The following is a 19,001-nucleotide window of genomic DNA, read 5'->3' as shown; positions in this document are numbered from 1 at the left end:
CAAAATGGAAACTGAGATTTCCTTCAGCCTGCTTTCAAGGCGACACAGCTGGAAAGAAGTGTAGGAGAGGATACTGTGCAGGCAGCCAAGAAATCCTACTCTGCCTGGTGTCATTAACCAGCCTGGCGACCTTGGGCATAATGTGCCTTAGCCTCTCTGCTACTCAGTCTGTCCCTCGAGTAAATAGATGGCCTCCCAAGACCCTTCAACTCCTGTAAAAGTCAGTCTAAAAAAAATAGGACCCCACTTTAGTAATCCCACCCAGTCTGAGGAAACAGAGGGAGGGACCTAAGAACACTCTGCAGGACGGATACTAACTATCCCCAGTGGTAGCCCAGCAAGAATTATGTCAACTTAGATCCAGAACCAGTGACATCAAAGATGAACCAAACACAGCACAAATCCAGAAAATGCAACAGATAAAGGTTAGCTTTCCATCTCCACAGCACAGGTCGTCCAGCAGTCTCAAAGTCCAGAACTTGCTCCGATGGCTCAGACTTGCTGGGAGCAGAGGCACGATGAGGAAGTAGACAGATACGCTGAAATGTCATTCCAGCTTCAGTAACATACCAAGAGCTGCACTGATGCCTTCTGCGCAGTCTTCTTCAAGAAAATCAAATTGCTTGGGAAAGGGAGTGAGCTTAATTTAACTAAACATTTCACGTGGCACCTGACAATTTTTCATTTAACATTCCATTTTATATACTGGCCAGCAAAATCCTCTTCTACATAATGTCTACAGTCCACTTCCTTTCATCCCTTTCTGATTTTTAAGGTGGCAGGTATTGCCTAAAACACAAGGCACAGGTTCTGCAAGACCTCTGGAGGTCCAGAGCATAACTAATGGATATAAAATGAGCAGAGGCCGAGAGGACTAGCAGTCTCAAACTGAAATGGCAAGATTCACCAGAAGTCCATCATTTCTGCTCTGCCAACAGAGAAATAAGGAGGTCCTTCTGCCAACAACTGAGGAGGAAGGGGGAGCTCTGAGAAATCCAAGAGGGAATGCACACTTCAGAAGAGGGAACGGTGGCACCTTGCTGCTGAAGGATGGCAGTGACTTAAGACTGTTTCCTCGTGCTTCCCTACTTCCAGACACAGAGCACCAGAACTAGGTCCAGACATGGTCCAGACAGACAGCTGCTCATGGACAAGGAAAGCCCCACCAAAGAAACCATCATTGGCAAGGAGCTTCAGCCAAACAGCAATTCTGAGAAACTGAAGCTCCAGAGATAGCTGGTAATGGAGGGAGTGACTAGTAGGTTAGTGCACAAGGTAGCCCAAGGCCCAGAACAGGAATCCCAGTGTTGTCCTTACCCAGCAGGCCAACCAGGTGCCGGAAAGGACAGAAAGCAGAGTGGAGGCTGCGAGAGAAAGCACCCAATGGGTCCCATGAACAGAGAAAGTGTAAAACCATTCAAGGCCAGTCATTTTGTAATTTTTACTACTGTTTTATTTTTGCCAACTCTTATTTCCTCGTGGTGTATGCTGTATTTGATTGGATAACTGGATACAAAGTCAGGAAATAGTTTCTTCTCCTTCCTTGGGGCGCCAAGAAGAACTGTAACTCTCAAGGCCAACCCGCAGAGATAGAGAGTCACTACTGAACGACATCACACAGGAGACAGCCTCTTAAGACACCCTCAGGTTCTACTCGTGATATTCAGGCCCTCTGTCATCTCCTCTCCTCCAGGCGCTCAGCTGAGCTAGGACCCAGATTCCTGACCACACAGAAACTGAAATAAAGACTGTGTTGCTTAGCTTTTCTAAGTTTCAGAATATGCTGTTATTCAGTAATTGATAGCAAAAATATCCCATTTCATTGAAGCCTTCAATATAAAATTAAGCAACTGAAATTACAGTTTCCTTAAGAACAAAGCCAAACAACTCAATAGCAGCTACTCTCATCTTTGGGCTCAAAAACTTCATGAGGGTGCAGGATCCTGAGAGAATGACATCGCCCTCAAGAGCTGGTATACTATGTTTTTTTCTTTTTTCTTTTTTTTTTACTATGTTTTTTCTTAATATTTACTTCTGATAGGGCACATGAATGGCACAGTCAGTTAAGCATCTGACTCTTGGTTTGGGCTTAGGTCATGATCTCAGTATCATGGGATCGAGCCCCATGCTGGGCTCTGCACTCAGCATGCAGTCTGCTTAAGACTCTCTCTCACAGGCACCTGGGTGACTCAGTAGGTTAAGTGTCCCCCATTAGGGTCATGTCATGATCCCAGGGTCCTGGTATTGAACCCTGCGTTAGGCTACCTGCTTAGTGGGGAGTCTAACTCTCGCTCTCTCTCTGCTTCTCCCCAGCTCATGCTCTCTCTCACTCTCTCTCTCAAATAAATTTTAAAAATCTTAAAAAAAAAAAAAAAAAGACACACTCAAGGGGCGCCTGGGTGGCTCAGTGGGTTAAAGCCTCTGCCTTCGGCTTGGGTCATGATCCCAGGGTCCTGGGATTCAGTCCTGCATCCAGCTCTCTGCTCATCAGGGAGCCTGCTTCCTCCTCTCTCTGCCTGCTTCTCTGCCTACTTGTGATCTCTGTCTGTCAAATAAATAAATAAAATCTTAAAAAAAAAAAAAGACGTTCTCTCCCTCTCACTCTCAAGTAAATAAATCTTTAAAAATATATATTTGTGAAGAAGAAATCTATGTATGTGGTTCAAGATTTGAAAGAAGACCTCACCATTTCAGGTCTCTACATAAATGTACCCCAATTAAGGCCATCCTCAAATCCAGGGTTGCCCCAAACCCCACTTTCCTTGCTTAACATTTTTTTTAGTAGGCTCCATGCCCACTGTGGAGCCCACCATGGGGCTTGAACTCACAATCAAGATATGAGCTGAGATCAAGAGACAGACACTTAACCAACTGAGCCACCCAGATGCCCCACTTGCATAATTTTTTCCAAAGCACTTACCACCATAATTTACTTCACATTATCTATCTAATCATTATCTAATCATTATCTATCTAATCATTATCTATCTCTCCTGCTGGGACTGTAAACTCCACATGGGTATGAATTTTGTGAGTGCTGTGTACTGCTCGGTTACCAGCCCCCCGGCTATGTGTTATAGTACACAGTGACGCCATGAATAAGGAGGTATGGTGAGAAAAGTCTCTGCATATTCTTGACATGGTCACTGATATGATACTAAATTTAAAATACTTTTCATCTTGCATGTGTTACTTTTTACCTTTTCAAGAGCTCCAAGAGAAACAGGACTTTTCTACAGAAACACTGAATCTTGCCCTCGTATATCTCAGAAGGAAGACATGTGATAACAAAGGCTTTTTCCTTCAATGACTTTTGTGAAATTCTACTTTTGATAAGAAGTTCCAATGCATTATTTTATGTTACGTCGAAATCATTACAGATATTTCAAAGTGTGGCTGCATCATCTTTCCAATCACTGTATTGTTTAAATCTCATATGGGCGGAAAAAAAAACTTTAAAATTTCAAGTAACAAGAGAGGTTATACTCTACTTGCTTCAGCAGTACATATACTAATAGTGGAACGATACAGAGAAGATTAACACGGCCCCTGTGCAAGGATAACACACAAATTCATGAAGTGTGCCCTATGGGAGAAGGTACAATTTATAGTAAATTAAATGCACAGATCTTAACAGACGATTGAGTTTGACAACTACATACCCCGTGGCCCACCAGCCCAATCAAGAAAAGGACACTTCTGTCACTCCTGAATGTTTCCTTGTGTTCTTTTCCTGTTGATTCAGCAGCATTCTGCCAACTCCACTCCTCCAACAATGGCACCCTCGATTATGATTTTATTCACCATAGCTTATTTTCACAGTTCTAGAATGGCACATAAATGGTCACATACTTTAAAAACAAAAAACAAAGCTGCACAAAAACGGTTATAGTTAAAAAAAAAAAAAAAAAAAAAAAAACCAGGGTTAACACCACTAAAAAACAAAACCCAAAAGGCTGTGCACACCACTGTAATATGGCCGGTGTTACTCAATCTCTCTTCCTCCTCATCCCTTCCCCACAAGCTGCTGGTTATGTATCTCCTGGGGGATGCACATAACTTAAAACTAGAGCAAAGACGATTCAAAATTCTTGGTTGCTATAGGTCAATAAATAAGTTAACCCTTTACAAGTAGATTAAATGAAATAAATGATTAGGTGTGCTGAATACTCACAGACTGACGTCTTCATCCAACAATGCTATATACATCTTACTCTTCCAAGTTGGAGACACCATAATGTGCAATGCCCATCTTATTTAAATCTCATGCTATTCTCACCTCCTCCTCCAAAAGCTCTCAGATGACTCAACACCAAACAAATTAATTTGAGAACCTGTGTACCTAGTCCTCTGGGGGTGATGGGTGGGGACAGACCATCAAAACTCAGGATACAGATAAAGTTCTTCCTGTCCACAATTTGCTTAGTGAATCAGGCCTACTCCCTAGCTTTCAGGGAGTCATCTTAAATTTTGAAAAGCAACAGATCAATCCATATTTCACAGATCCAGAACAAAGAACATATGCTTTTTGAACAGCAGTAAAAGCAAGACAGAAGAATGCCTGGATTTCTACATGCCTCAGAATATTTTCTGAATAGCTCCAATCCAACAGCTAGAACTGTAACATCAACTGAGCTCTGCCTGGTTTGTGAGCTCCTGAAGGACTAAAACTCTGCCTTACCCTTGTTCGTCCTTCTGCAGGACTCAACAGAGTCAGGAAACCAAACCTTTCATCACCAGAAAGAATCTACAAGTAACTTTCTCATGTTTTCCAGGCTCAATAACCCCAATTCCCATTTCCCAGTTCCTTTTACTACATTACAGTGATGGTACGCCCCTACTGTCCTGCCATGAAGTATTAAAGGAGTACACAGGGGGCATTCCTGGGTCTCACACTATTAAACATAATTAAAAGGTACATAGCTTATGATATTACCAATCTAATAAGCAATAATTTCACAGCCTACACACAATTATGTATATAAAACTGAACACTGCTAAAATATCAACTATGCCTCAAGAATAGAAGGAAGCATTTTGAATAAGACTATTTAAAAACCTAAGATCCAAGGAGGAGGAGTACGGAATCGAGTCACACATATAATACAGTAATTAGAAAACAGTTCACTTCCAGGGTCTTAAGTGCCAGTTTACAATCATTCCAAGATGTTACTGTTTTCTCCTTATGTAATGTTAAAAAAGCTTAGCAAGGTAATTAATTATACATGTTGTAAAGAAAAGCTTTTACCACTGTAGAATGTTTCAGGCACCTGGGTGGCTCAGTCAATTAACTGTCCAACTCTTGTTTCAGCTCAGGTCATGATCTCAGGGTCCTTGGATCTAGACTTGTGGAACTCTGTGCTGAGCATGGAGCCTACTTAAGATCCTCTCTCTCTCTCTCCCTACTCCTCCCGTATCTTAAAAAATATTTCAAGTTCAAATTTGAACCTGGTAATAAGTAATACAAACTACTGGACATTCCCATCTATGAGCTGTTTCTGTTTACACCACAAGTAAAGAAAAGGGAAATTTTTTGTTATTTGCTTCTTTTTTTTTTTTTTCAGATTTATTATATAAAGAATCCTCTGTCTTCCAGTAAAATCTACCACAATATAACAAAAATGCAGGCCTTTGGATCCTTCTGACATCCTTCTTTGCTCCTTAATTAGATGTTTCATTGGCTTTCAAGTGAAACTCAACTACTGGCTCTGAGATCATTTACATTTACTTAGACATTTTAAGCTGCCCTGTCACCATTATAGAGCACTGCCTAATGAGGTCCCCTTAGACAAGAGCTGGCTTGACAACAACCTACAGCTAATACTAAAATGATCCAAGATTTCCTACTTTCTCTGAATTTAAAAAACTTAAGTGAGACTCCTCCCTAAAAATGGGTGGGGGAGAGGCATTATTTCATAAAGGGGTGCTTCTGCTTGAAGCACTTCCGAGAGAACTGTACAATCATCAAGTGGAGACTTAATATGAATTCAAATAAATTCACAAGTTAACTCTGAGTCCTTGAACATGGAATCTCCCTCCTCCTTGACAGTACAGAAAAACCACATATTGATCACTTCTAGGCTATTCTGGAGTTTAAGGAGATGTGTGAGAGCAGGAAGAGCCTAGCAGAAGGCAGGGCAGTACGATTGGAGAAGGAAGGTAAGAGAAGAAAGAAGAGGTGTCAGGAGTTCAGGCAGACGTGGCCACAGGTCATGGAAGAGCTGGCTGGAGAGGGCAAAAATGGGCTGGTGAGGCTCTCCAGAGTGTAGGAATCCAACAACTTCATTGTGGGGGTGAGGAAACTGAGGCCCTGGTCACAAAGGCAGTAAGTGACAGGAGTCAGGCCCAGGTCACCTGCTAAGAGGGGAGGATGCATAGACAATAAACCAAGAGGTGGGAGCCCAGAGAAAAGATGTGCTGCTGGAGAAGCCAGCGGGATACGATGAGTGGTTACCAGCTTCCCTCTTGAGTGGGATGGACAGGAGATATGTCTGTAATTTGGTTGGGATTTGTATACTCTCAAGAGGCCAAGATTAACTCTTCTCCCCCCAAATAAAGAAACACCCTACTAGCTTTACATTACAAACAGAATACAAAGACAGTATAGAAAAACTGAGATTAAGAGGTTTAATAAATAATTCAGACTATGTTAGAAATGGAAAGATGCCCCTTGATGCTAAACAGCCAAACCTGACATTTCTATTCTTTAGGGCTCAAAATACAAAATTTTATCCTTGAAATGAACTTTGTAGAGAAGAAGAAAGCTTCCATTCAGTAAGCTTAACCCTTAACTTGGAGGGGGTTGAATACCATAAAAACCAGTGCTTCTCATACTTGAACATGCATAGGAATCACCCAGGATCTTGTCAAAAGACAGGCTGATTCAGTATGCCTGGGATCAAGCCTTAGATTCTAACAAGCTCTCTGGTGATGCTGATGCCATCAACCCAATCCATGAACCATACTTCAAGTATCAAGGCATAAAAAACACGAAGTATGAAAGTTACATTTCAAGGTATATTTATTTCACATCTTGGTCTGCTAGCTACAAAACAGTGACATTTTTCTTTCCTTTCTTTTTTTTTTTTTTTTTTAAAATCAACATATAGTGTATTATTAGCCCCAGGGGTACAGGTCTGTGCATCACCAGGTTTATACTTCACAGCACTCACCAGAGCACATACCCTTCCCAATGTCCATAACCCCACCACCCTCTCCCTACCCCTCACCCCCAGGCAACCCTCAGTTTGTTTTGTGAGATTAAGAGTCTCTTATGGTCTGTCTCCCTCCTGATCCCATCTTGTTTCATTTATTCTTTTCCTACCCCCCAAAACCCCCTACGTCGCCTCTCAACTTCCTCATATCAGGGAGTTCATATATGATAATTGTCCTTCTCTGATTGACTTATTTCGCTTAGCATAATACCCTCTAGTTCCATCCACCTCGTCGCAAATGGCAAGATTTCATTTCTTTTGATGGCTGCATAGTATTCCATTGTGTATATATGCCACATCTTCTTTATCCACTCATCTGTTGATGGACATCTAGGTTCTTTCCATAGTTTGGCTATTGTGGACATTGCTGCTATAAACATTCGGGTGCACGTGCCCCTTCAGATCACTACATTTGTATCTTTAGGGTAAATAACTAGTAGTGCTATTGCTGGGTCATAGGATAGCTCTATTTTCAAGTTTTTGAGGAACTTCCCTGCTGTTTTCCAGAGTGGTTGCACCAGCTTGCATTCTCACCACAGTGTAGGCAGGTTCCCCAAAAACACTGACATTTGAGTTCTCCTTTTGGTGATTGACTGGGTCTGTAGAAATGTGAATATAACTTTTCAGAGGGGAGGAAGGAGTTTCAGTCCAATTAAGAATAAAAAAGCAGTGTGATTATTTAATACAACAGAATTTGCTCTGGGCTCAGCAGGGAGTAACACAGTCTATGTGTTTTGTCATATGACAAAGAGACAGTCAAGGTTGATAGTTATGGAATCTGATTTAAGTCCTCTTGAGTGGCCAAATGGACCTACTATTCATTTGCATGAAAGCTCATCTTTCCTTACAGAAAAGAAAATAACACCCATCTGCTCTCAAATGGGCACTCTGTTGTTTTCTAGGAGTACTGAGGCTTTCATTCTGACAGCCCAGCTGCCTGGGCCGAGACAATGGAGCTGGGTTGTTCTAATCCAGGTACAAAATTATTAACGGTACTACCATTTCTGTCCCTGGTCTCATGGTGCCTTAGTGAAAACATAAGCCTTCTGAAGACTATCCTCAAGTCTTTGTGGGCTAATCCATATTTGAGGAATAAAATTTTAAAACCTAGCCTTAGGAAGCAACATGGCTTTCTTTAGAGATCTTTACTCAAATGCCTGCCAGTTGCAAGCTGTATGACCTTAGATAAATTATTTAACCCTTCTGTTTCTTCCACTATAAAATGAGGACAATAGATCACGTACTTTGAGCTCCTTAGCAGCTCAGGGGCTGGCTCAGTGAGGTTCAAGGGCAGGATTATCACTGTTAGGTTCAGGGCCACCTTCTCCAACTGAACCAACCAATCCCAAATTTACATGGTGCTAAATACACACACACATCACTGGTGGGCTCTGTTCTCAGTTGGCTTACATTCTAAGCCAACAACACATGGAAGTCACTCTCACTTCTTAAATATCACATAGTTCTTGATTTCTTCATAATCTACTAAGCACTATGGTATTTAGGAAAGGAAGTCTGCAATACACACAACCGTTCTCTTCACTGTCCCCAATGCCATCTCACTAATCCTCCTCTGTCTTCCCTCATGTTAGCCTCATTCTGTCTGAAGACAGCACAGCATCCCAAAATACTCCATATCTCCACCAGCACTGTGTAAGCAGGAATGGGTTGCCTTTTTTCTCCCAATTTAGTACTGATCACATCGGGAGGACTAATTACACAAAGCAAAACCCTGGAAGACCATTATTTACAAATATGTGTGTGAGATTAAAACTTTAAGTTCCAGTCTTCTATACATTATTATCTCAATGAATCCTAACAATAACCTTGTGTATTTAGGATCACTATTCTTATTATTACAGAAAAATCTCAGAGTTTAATGTAAGAGACAAGTTCATGGCCACCCAGTCTTTCTGTATGTTCTTGGTCTCTAAGACAGAGATCTCCCCAGTAAGGTGAAAGGGAGGTGAACCACCTGTTACTGGAACCATCTACATAATTCAATTACATCTGATTCTGACAGAGACCACTGGAGCCCACTTTTATCAGTGTGAGCTGCATCCCTCTAAGTTATCAGGGCCTGTAAACCACAGCCCACCACGTGGAGGCCCTTAATCATAGTTTAAACAAGGTCTCCTGGGCGCCTTGGTGGCTAAGTCAGTTAAACATCTGCCTTCCACTCAAGTCATGATCCTGGAGTCCTGGGATCAAGCCCCCCTCCTCATGCTCATCTGGCTCCCTGCTGGGTGGGGAGCCTGCTTCTCCCTCTACTCTCCCCCTGCTGTGCTCTCTGTGTCAAGTAAGTAAATAAAGTCTTCTTAAAAAAAAAAAAATACACATTTTTAAAAAAGATTTTATTTATTCATTTGACAGAGGTCACAAGTAGGCAGAGACGTAGGCAGAGAGAGAGGGGAAGCAGGCTCCCCACTGAGCTGAGAGCCCAATGTGGGGCTCGATCCCAGGACCCTGAGATCATGACCTGACTTGAAGGCAGAGGCTTAAACCCAGGGAGCCACCCAGGTGCCCCCTTTAAAAAAATTTTGAACAAAGTCTCCTGTGTCAGACTATAAATGGCAACGCTATATCAAGGTTGAAGCCAAAACCCCGGTAATGGGTCCTGCCCTATAAAGAACCTTCCCTTGAGCATGCATCAGTCCCTTCTGCCAATTCAGGGATGAAAAGAAACAGCCAGCCTTGGACCACTCACATGCACCCTGAGAATCCGGGAGGACCCTGTTCACCAGTGTGAAATCTCCCCTCTCTCCCTCTGCTCTCAAGCCCTCTGCCCACACACCCTTCTTGTACTGAGAAGGCCTCTCAAAAGTATTAGAGATGTGCTAGAAAATCTTCATTAAGTAATTTAATAATGTGTGCGTCTGGTACCTCAGTCCCAAACAGAAAGGAATGTGCCCAAGAGCCAGCAGGCAGAGCCACGTTCTTCCTGTTACCCTGTAACAGCAGGCAGGCTAGCAGCGGCCTGGCAGGCGCTGCTCTGGGGACAAGTCCTCTCACAGCACTGCTTTCCCAACATCAAAGGGTTGGAGCTCATCGTCAATTTGTAACTTGGATTTTTCTCAAATCATAGCCTGACAGATGTTGAAGTCTGACAGGGTATAGAATCATCCTCTACTGAGTCAAGAATATGATAAGCAAGAGGGAACAACAGAATAAAAGAGGTCCCAATTCAGAGAATGGGAATGGAAATTTACCCCGCCATAAGAGAGAAAACACAAAGTAGTGAAATTGGCTCTTTAAATGGCATACCGCAGAGTGGTAGTGATTTTGTCAAGTTTTGTTCACGGAATATGGTGACAAATGGGGAAGGACTGTGTCTTGCCAGTGGTATTTAGTTCAGTTTGTCTGGTTTTTTAATTTTATTTTTAAGGAGAGGCAGTCACAAATGATTCCAAGTTATTTTTAAATTTCTTTCCCTAAAAGTTCTGATTGAATTCATGACCCTTTCAACTAATACAACATTATTTTCAAGAGGGAACAAAAACAAATTGATGAAATAAACCAGTTTGGGCCACCAGTATGAAAAAAAAATGCACTTGACATTAAAACTTTAAAAGAGTTAGTACTTTCTTGAATGGGTTCTTTCAGGAATATTTACACAAATATGGCTCACCCGGTCACTATCCACCCAAACTGGTGGGGCGGTTTTCATGAGCTAAGTTCTAAGTTGTTCTTGCTTTGCCCTCCATAATGTCACTCACTCCCTGCTACTCAAAGTGTGGTCCAGAGACCCGCAGCAGCACCTGAAAGCTGGTTGCAAATGCATGGCCTTAGGCTTCACCTCAGACCTAATGAGTCAGAACCTACATTTGTACACGATCCCCAGGCAATTCATACACACTGAAGTTTGCTAACCACCATCTTGCAAGACATTTATTATTTAAAAATCATTTAAGCCCATTTTAACAGCTCTTCTAAGAAAGTCTTCCCTACATTGAACTATATAATATGCCTTCCCCTAAGTCCCATTTATGCTTCCCTAGTAATGAGAATACTCAGGGAAATAAAAGTTAAGTTTGCATAAAATACTTTTAAAACAAAACCAAAATTCTTCTTTTGATGTGCACAATGTTTTGGGGGATAAGAAACATTAAAACTATTGCAAGCATTCCATAACACACCACACTTGCCACTCTTTCTATTGACCATCAGAAGTGTATGCTAAAAAATACAAGCAGGTATCCGCATTAAATCAACAATATCAACTAAGCAATAAACATGGCAATAAAAGATTCAAGTGAAGAAAAGAATACCCAAAAAAGGTCTTCAAGGTCAAATTATTTGCAAATTAGTCTTGTTGGGGAATAGCTGTTCCACACATCAGAAGGAGAAAAACAACCATGGAACTGCAGCATGGGTAATTTTTCCCATGTGCCAGTCTCTATGCCTGGCATTTTAAACCCATTAACTAATTTAAGCCCATCACAGCCCACAGAAGGTGGGCACTGTTCTAGTCTGTTTCACTGAGGTTAATTTACATTAAGCTAAGAGCTAATACCTGCTGGGTACAGCTATACGAATTTTTACATGTTTATCCCCATGCAATCCCCCCCCCGCACCCCCGCAAGCAATTCCAGAACCCTAGCAGGAGGCTCTCTTACTCAGCAGCCCCTTCCCCAGTGTTCTGCCTTCTACCACACAAACAAACCAGTTTTCTTTACTGAAATTCAAACACACGGAATCTTGCAGAATACACCTTCCTGAGCCTGACTTCTTCCAGTGAACAGTTCCAGACAGATCAGCGTGGACAAGGAAAAGGGCATGTCCAGCTGGGAGTGGAGAATGAGTACCTGTAAAACTGTAGGGGACAGGTGAGTGTCTTACAGCATGCAAGGTGGGCTAGTAGAAGAGTCTGTAGGAAAGGAAGCTGGAAAGCTGGGCCTTTCAAATGGTGAGTAGCCTGGAACGCCAGGAGTGTCTCAAGGTGTTTGAGATAAATGATATGATTAAAGTGACATGTAAAGAAATCTGTTCTGGTAGCCAGTCCAGGGTAGAGTGAAGAAGGAAACTGGAGACAGCAAGCCCAGTTAGTCTGGGGTGTAGAGGTCCAGATAGGAGATGGTGAGCACCTCTGGGAAGGAGAGACACAAAACCTCAAGAGAGTTCCATCCTGACACTTGAAAGAGGGGCTGCAGTTGACGGGAGGAGTTGTTTTCCAGAGCTCCAGGATGAGACTCTTGAAAGAATGGTGGTAAGTGCGACTGAAAATATAATGTAGGCAGTAGGGGAAACTGGTTTCAGGGAGGAAGGTGAGTTCAACACCATGTGGCCACCAGCTGGCTGAAAACTCAGACTAAACCTCGGGACAGAGACGGAAAGACGCAGATACAGGAGAATACAGGAGGTGTTCCCAGACAGCAAGAACTAAATGGATCTCCAGAAACCATGTGTTTGTTCTCACCTGGCTAACCCCAGTGAGGAGAGAAACCACAGGACTGAACCCTGGGGAACCCTTACTCAGAATAAGGAAAAGGAGTCTTGCAAAAAAGGGCGGAGGACAGGGTAGGAACTAGATAAAAATGGAAAGATGGGAGCATAAATTTAGCAACAATTCCTGCAATAGGCATTCAATTTAAAGACATTTTTTCTCAAGTACAACCACTGTAAATGCTGAAGCAGGCTCTCCAAGCAAACCCTAGGTACTTCAGAAGCTTCATTAACTCTTTCTAGCATCTTCAAGATATTACTTTGCAAATTACTGTCTGGGTATGCTAAACTTAGTAAATTACTGTTTGGGTAGACTGAACAGCAGCCTAGTACTCCGAAAGAGTTAATGGAGCTTCCAAACTGTCTAATTTACTCCTAAGGTACTGTTCATATTTAACACTGTAGCTCAATCTGCATATCACCAATGATGATTAAAAGGCAATCCATGAAACCAAGCATTCAAATTTCTGACCAAATCAAACAGACCCAATATTTTATTTAGACTTCCTAATCATAACAAAGTCTAGATAATTTTTTAATGATTTTATTTATTTATTTGAGAGAGTGTGACAGAGAGAGAGCACAAGCTGGGGGAGGGGCAGAGAGAGAGGGAGAAGCAGACAAGCAGACTCCCCGCTGAGCAGGAAGCCCTATTCGGGGCTTGATCCCAGGATCACAGGACCCCAAGACCTGGAGATCATGACCTGAGCTGAAGGCAGCCACTTAACCAAATGAGCTATCTAGTTGCCCCACAAATTCTAGATGATTAACAACCAATCAAACAGTGGCCCTTCTTCAAGAAATCCGCTACAAATAAAAGCTAAAAAAGAAAATCCAAGATCAATGCCTGCACAGAAACAATGCCTGAAAACATGAGCCTGAGCCATATCCAGTCTGTGTGTAAAATTATCCCACAGGCACTAATTATAATGCACCCCCGCCCTCTGTTTGCCTGCTCTGCACTCATCTCCCCCTTCACCAGACTCTAACTTCTACCAAATGACAAATAATAAATTGGTTTGCTTAAAGTCCAGCCTTTAGGAGATCTTAAATAAGAATCCCTACAATGAGGCATGCTTCTTTTCTGTTTATTTAGCTGTTCACTTGAAGCTAAGTTTTACTTGCTCAAGCCATTTCCAGTCACGCTGCCAATGATATTTTACATTATTCCCTCAGTGAACTTACTCTATTAATCAAAAGCAAGTTGGCAAGTTTTATACATGGCATTAAGCAGTGATTTTTAAAAGACAATGCACAGAAAGCAGAAGCATTAGCTAAAACATTCAGGTGTTTCATTAAAGAAATAAAGCAGACTCTTATTTTTCAAATTTTCTTTAAATCATTTTTATAATTATAAACAAAAATTTAAAGCCAAATTTGTTCTCATCAAGTCTCCAAGCAAATCTGAACAAATTAATCTTCTGAACTGCCCAATACGCTAAACACGGACACTTCACTATAACCCCATTTCAGAATACTTCTAAAAATTCTCAGTGGTTAAATGGCTCTTTTTGGTCAGACTGGCACTTTTTGGTGTATGTTTTATAAGATGTTACTCGTGCTATGTTATTCTTCTGAAAATGATAAAGCAGTAACTAACTATATCTTTGTACAAGCACAGTTTTTAATCATTAACATCTTGACTTGAGGGGTCCCTGGGAGACTCAGATGGTTAAATGTCTGCCTTCAGCTCAGGTCATGACCCCAGGTCCTGGGATAAAGCCCTGCATCCCCCTCCTGGGCTCCTTGCTCAGTGGGGAGTCCACTTCTCCCTCTCCCCCCCCCCATGTGGGCACACTCTCAAGTGAATAAAAAAAAATTTTTTTAATCTTGACTAGATAAATACCTTGAAATGGACATATCATCAAAGATCCTCAGTCCAGACCTGTTAGGTAATCCAAAAACAAACAAACTGTAAGGTTTATGGTTAAAAAAAATAAGGTGGGTGCCTGGCTGGCTCAGCCCACACAGCATGCAACTCCTGATCTCAGGGTTATGAATTCAAGTCCCACATAAGATGCAGAGATCACTTAAAAATAAAATCATTAAAAAAAAAAAAAAAAAAAAGGTAACTGGTACTCTATGGAAGTCCATTTTTTAAAAAAATTTTATTTATTTGTCAGAGAGAGAGAGAAAGCATGCACAAGTAGGGGGAGCAGCAGGCAGAAGGGGAAGCAGGTTCCCTACGGAGCAAGGAGCCCAATGCAGGGCTCGATCCTAGCACCCTGGGCTCCTGACCTGAGCTTAAGTCAGACACTTAACCAACTGAGCCACCCAGACATCCCTGGAAGGACGTATGTTGTTAATGAAATTATTATATATATAAATTTTCAAGTGAACAGGCACTGGTTAAAATCACACACAGAAAAAAACTCATGTAAACTTTCACAAAAGACAAGCATTCTGGTTTTCTTTTTATTTTCAGTTCCATCATCATAGGAACAAATTAAGTTTAAAAAAAATTTTTTTTAACCAGCTTCAGATTTAATAATGAACTTACATCTAGGATTAGTGAAGGAACTGGGAAGTAAACAACCAAGGGACAGTGGATCTATTTTCAGGTATTTAAACTAGTCATCTGCAAAAAAAATTAGGCCTGCTGTGCAATTGAAAAATTCTCAAAAGAAATAGGTTCATAAGATTAAAAAAAAGCTCTCAAAGGAAATATGAAAAACCCTCTTCCTTTTTCTACCCAGTATCTTATGAGGACAAGAAAAAAAGTTTAAGTTCAAAGCATAAAACTCATTAATACAGATCTCTTGGGGTTCAATGAGAAGAATATGTGAAGATGCATAATAAATGTACATGTTTAATGTAAGAGAGAATGAAATTCACAGAAGCAATATAAAAGATTATTTCAAATACCAACAGAGAGGTATTTACCTTCAATTGAGACTACAGTTTTTTTTAAAGCCCATGTTTTTCTAGACAAAATCATTTAGAGGGGCATCTGGCTGCCTCAGTTAATAAGAGTAAAAGACTCTTGATCTTGGGGTTCTAAATTCAAGCCCCACGTTGGTCCTACAGTTACTTTAAAAAAATATAAAAATAGGGCACCTGAGTGGCTCAGTCAGTTAAGCAACTGCCTTCCGCTTAGGTCATGATCCTAGGGTCCGGGGATTGAGTCCTGACAGACTCCCAGCATACTAGGAAATCTTCTCCCTCTCCCCTTCCCCCTGCTCGTGTGCTCATGAGCTCGCTCTCTGTCTCTCAAATAAAATCTTTCCAAAAAATAAAAATAAATAAATTTTTTAAATCACCAAAAATTTAAAACAAAAAAACAAAACAAACAAACAAAAAAAAAAACCCTGTTACTTTAATTTCATCCCAACACAATGCATCCCATCTAGCAGGCATAATTTACCATCTCTGGCTAGTAACTGCCAATCATTTTAAGGCTTTTCCAGGATTTGTACCAGAGATTAACAACATATTCTTTTGAGCTGACGCATGTAAGATAGTCCCAAATGCAATAAAAAACAGCATACTACCAACTACCAAACCATACTACCAAGCTTGTCGACTTGATGAGCACAATTTTCTGCATGTTACTCATACTACCATAAAATCGGCGCAGAGTTCAAGGTCCCAATCTAGAGGCAATCTTGTGCGGGATGAGTAAGGGATGAATGTGAACACAATACATTCAACTCACCCACTCACTGTCTTAGTCACTCAACAGCTACACCATTGTTAGGGCCATCTCCTTGGTCATTTAACTGAAGACCCTGCTAATAATCTTTCAAGTCTCTTTCAATTTACTATGCCTATGCCTTTTATTTGTATGTTACATCTCTCAGCACATCTTAAAAGATAAATCTACCATTTCAATACACGGTGATAAGGTGAATGTGGCTTTTTAGTAGTTTGTGTTTTTTGCTTTCTTAAGATTTATTTATTGGGGGGGGGGCAAGAATACACAAGCAGGAGGATAGGCAGAGAGAGAATCTCAAGTAGACTCCCTGCAGAGTACAGAGCCAAACATGGGGCTTGATTTCATGACCCTGAGATCATGACCTGAGCTGAAACCACAAGTCAGACACTCAACCCAGTGATCCACTCAAGCATCCCAGTAGTTGATATTCTTAGTAACACTGACCCTTAGGTCAAAACAGGTCTGTTATCCAATCAAATCCAAACTAGATCAAAACCCTTCTTGGTCAATTAATCCCCCCCACAAAAAAAAGTACAGAATTTTATTTAAAGGAATATAGGATTTAAACATTTAACTTAAAAATATACATGTAAAAGTGCTTGAGATAAAGTAAAAAAACAAAATAACAGCAACAAAAAGTTTCTTTGAGGCAAGTTCCTCTGGTTGGATTTCTAGTCTTTCTTTATCAATCTACAATGCACTGTCATCAAATACTTGCATTTTTTATTTCTCTAAAGTAGAGAAGGAATCTGCCCCTAGTATAGCAATCCAACTACAGAATTCTTCATGCTTTCCCCCCAATCTTTTATAGGGTCGGATCACACCTAACTTAATAGCAACTTAAGTCTTCCCAAAATGTTCAATGCAGTTTTCCTAAAAACCATTATTTCATTCGTATTTAATGGGTTCATTCAATAATTTTTATTAATTGGGAAAACAAGTAAAGCTGCACAAACATGTCTGAAAAAGCACAACGAAGTTTCAAAAGAAAATCAACTAAGGCAGAGGGTAGCTCAAGCAGTAAGGGGTTTTATGGAGAGGGAATGGAGAGCATGGATTATTACCATAATTACCTTGACCAGTGAAAGCCAACTAGAGGAGCTTTTAACAGTAGATGCTGGTGTGGCCACCAAGACATACCTTAAACACTTTTGTGCCAAACGGGGATAAAAAGGTGTTTTGTTTTGTTTTTTTAATGTCTGATTTAGGTTTAAACTGATAGAATTAGCCTGAATTGTTTCGAGCTCGATTATGGGGGAGGGGGGACCAAAAAACAAAAAACTTGCCACCCAAGAATAAGAAGCACTTTATATGAACACTTTTTAAGTGTGTAAGAGTTGCATGTTACTTGTTCCTGCAAGTCCACCTTCTGGAAAATCTGAACAGTGGTACTGTGTGTGTGTGTGTGTGTGTGCGCGCGCGCACATGTGCACGTGTGTTCATGTGCACCTATGACGACATGTAACTCCCAATATTTCATAATTACCTTGACCAGATAATTTTTTTTCTAATTCTCCTAAACTTTGGAATACATAGTTATTTTCCGTATGTGGTTCTCTTCATATGTTCACCCTCCTGGGTGTTCTACATATCTCTACTAGAACTGAGTAGGATGCTTTCAGCCCAGTATCAGAGCAGTACTAGGCAACAACACCAAGCCACCAGCATCAATGAAAGGGGAGACACACAACCCATATGCAGAGGACTGAAAGGTGAGGCTAATCATCACAGCCCTTTCCTGCAGGAAGGTTTCTCTGAAAATGTCCTAACAGGCAATATGGCTCTAAACCAGACAGCTCTGTATTTGTTCACATATTTGTAAATATTACTGCCATCCCTAAATACAGTTCTATGTGGAAGAATAAACCACAAGCCACTGGGTCAAAATATTTTTCCCCCCAGACACTGAAAGTATATGTATTTAACATTATAGAGAGTTAACCAGCTCTATGTTTAATTCCTCCTAAAATCCAACTGGTTCCTCTTTGACAGAAATTCTTTCCCTCTAAACTGCTTCAGGAATGCAAATTTTGCTATGAATAATCACATTTATTAAATGCCATAGAAACCTGAACTCTTTGTTTCCAGAATTTAAAAACTCGTACATATTTTGTGATTCACTAAAAACCCAACAAATAATACTGGGTAGTGCTGTTTCTCATTGTTTACTCAAAAAAATATGATTTAACATTTTCTAAAACTTTGAAGTTTCTAACAGCAAAAGAAAGGGCATTCCTAGGAAAACTAATTATGCTTAGTTATGTTAAAGTCCTTAAAAAAGAAAAAAAGATGTTATTTATTTATTTATTTATTTGAAAGAGAGAAAAGGAGAACATGAGTGGGAGGGGAGGGTCAGAGGGCGAGGGAGAAGTGGACTCCCCACTGAGTAGGGAACCCAGAGCAGGGCTCAATCCCAGCACCCTGACATCAAGACTGAGCCAAAACCAGATGCTTAACCGACTGAGCCACCCATGAGTCCTATGTTAAAGTCCTTTTAAGTGTGCTTTCAGATTAACAAAACTGCAACTTACTCAAAATGCATGCAAGCACACACACACACACTTTTGATTAACTGTAATCCAGTCCTTTTTCTCAGCCTGCAAAACCACATGCTGTAGAAAAAGTCAATATTAAAAGAAGTAACTAAAACAGAAAAATACTCTTAAAATCCACCACTTAATCATATCATT

At 40.8% G+C, this 19,001-nt stretch overlaps 1 protein-coding gene and 1 non-coding gene across 2 annotated transcripts in view; one reads left to right on the top strand and one right to left on the bottom strand.

The window, feature by feature from the left end:
* The window catches only part of FOXO1 (forkhead box O1), a 96,638-nt gene that overhangs the window by 29,741 nt on the left and 47,896 nt on the right, over positions 1-19,001 (bottom strand). The gene's annotated exons all lie outside the window — the stretch shown is intronic.
* LOC131814189 (U6 spliceosomal RNA) lies at positions 3,488-3,594 on the top strand. Its single transcript, XR_009347190.1, has one exon. It is a non-coding gene; the product is annotated as a U6 spliceosomal RNA (small nuclear RNA).

Source organism: Mustela lutreola, chromosome 13, assembly GCF_030435805.1.
Source record: "Mustela lutreola isolate mMusLut2 chromosome 13, mMusLut2.pri, whole genome shotgun sequence".
NCBI lineage: Eukaryota > Metazoa > Chordata > Mammalia > Carnivora > Mustelidae > Mustela > Mustela lutreola.
This window is presented reverse-complemented; position numbering and strand designations above follow the sequence as displayed.